At 39.3% G+C, this 6,575-nt stretch overlaps 1 long non-coding RNA gene across 1 annotated transcript; it reads right to left on the minus strand.

The window, feature by feature from the left end:
* Window positions 1–821: 821 nt before the first annotated feature.
* On the minus strand, window positions 822–5,399 carry LOC147800405 (uncharacterized). The gene is made up of 3 exons (XR_015427561.1): window positions 5,311–5,399; window positions 4,442–4,513; window positions 822–1,875 (listed from the first exon to the last, which is right to left on the minus strand). It is a non-coding gene; the product is annotated as an uncharacterized LOC147800405 (long non-coding RNA).
* Window positions 5,400–6,575: the final 1,176 nt, after the last annotated feature.

The raw sequence follows: 6,575 nt of genomic DNA on the forward strand, positions 1-6,575 counted from the left end.
GAGCCAGACGCAAGAAAATGCAAAAAAATGAAACTTGTTAAAATTGCAATTTAAGAAATCAAATTTCAAATATTTAACACAGGAAAACTCAAGTCAACGACAAACTCAAAAACAAGCAACTCAATGCACTTACCAGAACCAGAATGATTAAACTTATGGTGCAGGCAGAAATTCAGTGGGTAGGCTAAGTTGGTACCTGCACATACCACAAAATGAAATATAAGGAGAATAACTGTGAAGTGAAAAAGAATACTGGACCAAACCACAAGCAAACCAACTCATTTTTTCTTATTAATTTTATTTATTTATTTTTTTTTCAATGTTAATATTATCACCCCACTCTTTGGCACTACTTCTACATGTTTGTGATAAGCTGACGATATTTCAACCAAGCTGAAGAAGAAAAAGACTTTGGTATTAAAACCCTAATGTACCGATAGTCACATTTTATGAACTCACCTATCATGCCTACTACAAAACAATGTTATCTTCAGATCTGACGATTCCTAACTAGGCCTACATGGCGTTCTTTGGGTGCTGCTGTCAGCAACTGCACAATCATTACCTGAAACTTTATGCCATTTTGAGGAGGAAATATCAACACCTTATCGGCGCAGCACGATCATGTATACGAACGACAGTAAAACGGAAGTTGTCTGTGCCGGTAACTTTGGCACTTCCGGTTGACGCAAGATCGACGTGCGCCCGCTGGAGTTGGCAGTCCATTGTATTGTCTCCTTCAGGTCTATGGTCAATGCGTACATCATCGTGGTCAACAAGTGACTGCGCTGCCAACACGGATGCTTTTTGTTTTAGCTGTATTAAGGCGACTATTGAAATCTCGTCGCCAGACGACATTTACTTGTTTTCATGCTCGTCTTTTTGTATTCGTAGATTTGGGGGGGGGGGGGACTGGTTGCTTTGTTCACGTGGTCGATCAGCTTGGCTAGCGGAAAAGCGGTTTTATTTCCGGGGTTTGTTGAAAGTCTTGCCGTGGGCTGGGCGTTTTTACTCTGCGGTGGTTGTCGGTCAGGCCACAGTGAGCGCACGGTTGTGATCTATACGGAATTGTAACTTCCATATTGTCCTTTAGTTGATTCCTTCTTGTATTGTGGCTGATGAAATGATGGTTCACTCAACTTAATATCAGGGCATCTTAGAGAGAGGAATACATTCCATTTGTTCACTCAACCTAATATCAGGGCATCTTAGAGAGAGGAATACATTCCATTTGTTCTTCTCGAACCCAATTTGAACAGACGGTTCACTAAATATCGCCACATCGACGTCACTACTGCCACAAAGGCTCCCCACCCCCCTGGTTGTCCCACATTTTAACCTAACTACGCTGACACTGCAATCAGTCAAATGGGCTGACATGCAGGGAAGGCATGCAAAAGGATCATTCACATCCAAAGTGTAATTATATTGGCCTTAAACTGCACCTTGCGTCAGAATCAATTTGTTCGTGTTTTTCAGGCTTCTAAAACCTCATCACTCGCCAAAAATGAACCGACTCCTTAGATACTCGCTGTTGAGTGGATCAAATGAATTCCACCCCATCTGTTAGAAACCCTTTCGGAATTAGGACAAGATGGCTATTTAACACATATCTACCCTCCGTAAACATCAAAACTGCGATAAGGTTTGTTTTCCGTGACAACAAAATTGCTAACCAAGGGAGCGTTGGGATCAGAGCAAAGCCAATGGAAATTCGTGTTAATGTGCATAGCTTGTTATGGATATTCAGCTTGCAGTGTTCTAGATATGACAACACGAATTAGACAGTACAAAAAAACCTACAGCGTTTGGAGAATGTAGAGCCAACTGAAAGCATTTGCCTCAATGCTACCGATGCTGACGCCTCTCAGGGACCTGCCAAATGAAAGGAAAAAAGGAATTCTGGTATTTAAATTTGGAAAGAAATAAGCCGCTGGTCAATTTGCCAGTAAACATTTATTGTTAACCGTTCGGTGAACGTTGACGTTATTTGGTACGAAACGATCTCCGAAGCTATCAAACTTGCTAAATCGACTGGAATCCGGCTACTGCGTAACTTTAACAAGTTTTCATGGGGAAGCCTTGAGTAACATGAAAAGTAAAGGAATCTCTCTAATTCCCCAAACATTTAGTGGTGGCTCTCTTTTTTCAGATGACGTCGTTTCTGTATAATTCATTTACATCTGGAAACCAGACAAACAAGATGCTCTTATGTCCTGTGTACATGTACAAGCTGAAAAGCTTTTACACAGTAAAAAGTGTGGGGGTCAGTCTATTTTAGCGGCCGGCGTTACGTGCGCAAGCAGTTGCGATGGACATCGCATTTACATGAGGGTAAAAGAAGGCGCGTTGCCACACCATGCTTGGAAACAGCTCCTGACCCGAAACCGGAGACGTTTGGGGGTGGGCTAACCCAAATGGATCAAACTAGTGCAGATATTAAAATTTCAGCACGAACTCCAACTTCCATTTAAGCAACGGCCACCCATGCACTCTACAGGTGTGACTAGTGTAGGGGTGGAGGCACCTCGTTTTTCATTAGAGGCCTATGCCCCATTAAGAAATAAAAAAGAGAAAATCACGTGTTCGTCCGCCGTGGTGGTTGTGTTACCTTTTACTTCATGGGAACGAAGTAGTTAAGATCCTGAGGATCCCCTTCCAGAAATTACAATGCTTCCTGTGAAACGTACCCTATCGCGCCAGCGACACACACCTTTCTTACCTATGAAGCATTATGCACAATCTTTGCTGAACTGTTTATTATGGCATTAAGTTTCCTTTGCATCGATTAACTAATCGATCATGTTTAATAAGCTCTGCCCCCGTGGGATTCTTGAACAAGAAACCAAGTCAGCGGGTCGATTACTTGGGTCAGGCCCTAATAAACGGGACACATCATGCAAAAGTCAAATTGAACTCAGTCACATTGAAACCAAATACTGTGTTTTGTTGCAAGTCAGAATAATGTGGTTGCACTACTTTTTGGTGATCTGTTTTCTAATTACGTTTAGTTTTAAGCCCATTGTTCTGTGTTCAGTATATTTGTAAAGAGATTTCCTGTAATCGATCTCCTTTTGCAGAATTAGCACCCTACTTCAGCTACTTAAGTTAAACAATATCTATATCACACAATATATTTTCTTGATTTATCATGAATCGCAAGCAAAATATTTTGTTTTTTATTGACCACACGTCACTTGTCCGAAAGCATCCAGCCAACGAGAGTCAAGTGGCCGGCTTATTTCAAAAAGGAATCCCTAAAGGCTTTAAACAGCTTTATTTCTATATTGCCAACAACCACCTCTTGCCAATTTCTCATCTGGCTTAATTTATGACAGTGCATTCAATAAAGGAATCGTCCACTGGCTTGGCAAAGTCTTATTGACAGGAGGGGGGGAAATTGAAGAATTCATCATCAGTACTGATGGTAAAGGAAGAGTTGCCATTCAATCAAAAATCAAAGGGCGGGGTGGGCGGAGTACCACCCGTGGCGAAGCTGTTCTAAGTGGAGAAGGGAGCTGACGTAATTTTTCTCCTTATATATTTGAATATTTAACAATTTAGGGATTGATCAGTACATAGATACGATATCGAACTGCAGCGTCAACCTTTTACTGACAGTGAAGAAAATAAAAGAAATTGGACTACTTGGCAGAGTTTCGTAGGAGTCACTCTCCGCTTTTTTATTAATGAATTCATTATGATGCATATCTGCGCTATCTATCAATTATCAAAAATTATTGAAATACCATTGAAATCTGCTTTTTCGACGAACGATTGCAGATTGCAGGCCTAATAAATATAACCAACTAAGGAAGGGGACCCGAAAATCTTGCAAATGATGTCCAAATTTACGGTACAATGCCAAAAAGTAACAGTTGTTTATAACCAACAAAATGTTACTTCCACTTAAGCTTATATTGCTGACGCCACCTTTAATCCGGTATAGGGAGAATAGGGTTCATTCAAATAATTTGTTGAAAGAGAGGGGGTGCTTTACAATCATTTATAAGCACCTAATCAGTTTCCCTATATAAGTTCATAATATATGTTCAACAAGCGGTATCCTCTTTGAGTGAGGCATGTTCACCACTTCCCAGGTTGTATCGTGTTACTGGAGTATGATCCCTGGCTACATAGAGTTTCAGGTATAATGGCTCCTGACTAGCAGCCCCCGAACAGAGATATTGGCAGTTGGGAAGAGCCACCAACATAGGGCTGGATAGCTCAGTTGGTAGAGCACTGGTACGCAGGTTCAAATCCCGCTCCAGTCATTTTCTTTGTTCATCTTTATTATAATTTATAAGCACCTAGTCAGTTCCCCTATATATAGTTTCTTTCATAATATATGTTCAAAAAGCCGTATAATCAAATAATTTATTTCAAATCAGCTGTCATTGTTCTCTGTAACGACAAGGATCATAAATTACTGAACACTTACAGTTCCTCCAGAGAGGAGAGTCCACTGAAGAAATTTGAATCAATGGAGATGTTGTGAGCATTCGTCTTGAACCTAAAAAAGGATGGAAGAACTGTAGCATAACTCACATTGTGTGTGCTGAGGAAACAAGACGTCCTGAATAGGTTAACTTGACACCAGTCCCTAATCGAATTCCTTAGTTCGATGGTTTTAACTAGGCCAACAATTTGGCCTAACAGGAGAGAAAATTGTACGGCAATCCTTCCGAACGATGCTTAATCATATCACCAACTGAAACAGAATCAAGTAGCTTTCGAAATAAAGGTAATTGTCCAGTCAAATGATACACACAATACACAGGCAAAATCTCAGACAAAAACTTGATATACGGAATTCTTAAAGATTGTCAGAGGGGCGTCCAAACGGCGATAAGCAAATTCTTGTGCTGGTGTCTTTTTCGACGCAGGGTAATAACATGGTTCTTTGAACAACGTGTTTCATGGTCACTGATGTCATCATTGCGTAATCCTGGAATCTATTGTTAGTTTTAACATTTTCCCAATGAAAATTAAAATTGGTTTAATCAAAATACCATTAAGCTGTGGTCTTTGCCGAACTTTATAAGATTATTACCTTTTTTGGATTGCTCAAGAAGAAATCTCGCAAAATCTGGCAATTAGTGAAATCCAAATAGATAGTCCAAACAAATTGCTTTATTTTCAATTTCTTTCTTTTTCAATCATGAAAAAATCTTTCCTTCTAATAACAGCAGCTAAGCACAGTTTTATGACGAAAGACAATGCTTATTAAAATAGTGCGTTTGCGATGGTTACGTTACACATTGGGATGTTGTTCAATATGAGAAAAACCTGGAGCCACACGACACTTACAGACTTAGAAGACTGGAGAGTCCCATAGAGTCATTTGATTCAATGGAGTCGATGCTAACAGTAGCAATGGTCCTGCAAAAAGACGAACCAATAACTTGATTGAAACACACTGAAAAGTTCATGACGGTATTTAAAATTCGAGGGAAGGTGATTAGTTTTAGAATCCTTTACAGGATAATGAAACCTTTTCCCAAAAAAATGTATTTATAGCAAGATTATTAAAAGTTAAGAAGATAGCAGTCAGAGAACAGCGTTTGCGTCCAGGCAAACATCCATTCTTAGCACTCAGGTATAAAAGGTCAATTTGATTCAAGACGTGATATCAATTTTGTGGCACTTATGTTACGTGACGTGTACTTATGTGACTGCGCATGATGTTTGATATTTGTTGAACATCTTTGTTTCTTCTGCAGTTACGTAATAGTGGCACACGGATTCAAAGAGTAATGTGTTACAGTAGCAAGTTGGGAGAAATGTTTGGATGATGTAATCAGGGGTCCTTGGGCGTGATCTTAAAAGGTACATAATTTTTTAGTGACTAAAAAGTTTGATTGGGTTTTCTTTTGGAGTAAAGGTATACAAACGGTGATGAGGTCTTGATGAAAGCTGACGTTACGTCAGTATCATATAAAGACGCGTGGCTTTATCTTAACGGTGCATGGCGACTCTTTAACCAGAGAACTGTCGGTTCGAATGGGTTAACGTTTAGAAAGTGGATAGACGGAAAGTGTTGTAGGTAAATATTAAAATGAAATTGTGATGACGTCAACATAGTAACGTTACGTCGGTTCATAGCTCCATATTTCAAGGACTTATAACAAGAGAACTGTTTGAAGTACGATCTGGTTCAGAATTTTTATGCTAATAGGAATCAAAGGTGCCTATTGACAACTAGCACAGGTATGCAATGATTAAATGGATCACTTCTTGTAAAATATGGAGGAATGACATAAAACCCATCTTCCAGATTTACCGCAATGTATTAGTTTGTATGGAAAATAAACGTTCGAAGGACGGAAACCACAGAGTTTGTTTGCTTTCTTGAAACAAAAAATTGTAACACAAGAATTATTAGTTTTGACTACTTAAAGACGTCCAAGGAAGACGCCACGTATATAATCTTACAAGTAAAACCCACAGAGATGTCGCTCAAGAGATTGCATTTATGCTGAAAAATGACGCGAACTCGCAAAGATTTTAAGTTTTTTTCATTTTACAAAGATCAGGACAACTTTATTGATAATAATGTTGTTAATTCATACAAG

Source organism: Acanthaster planci, linkage group LG01 (genome assembly GCF_054643075.1).
Source record: "Acanthaster planci isolate LZ-2023a linkage group LG01, COTS_SCS, whole genome shotgun sequence".
In the NCBI taxonomy this organism is placed as follows: Eukaryota; Metazoa; Echinodermata; class Asteroidea; order Valvatida; family Acanthasteridae; genus Acanthaster; species Acanthaster planci.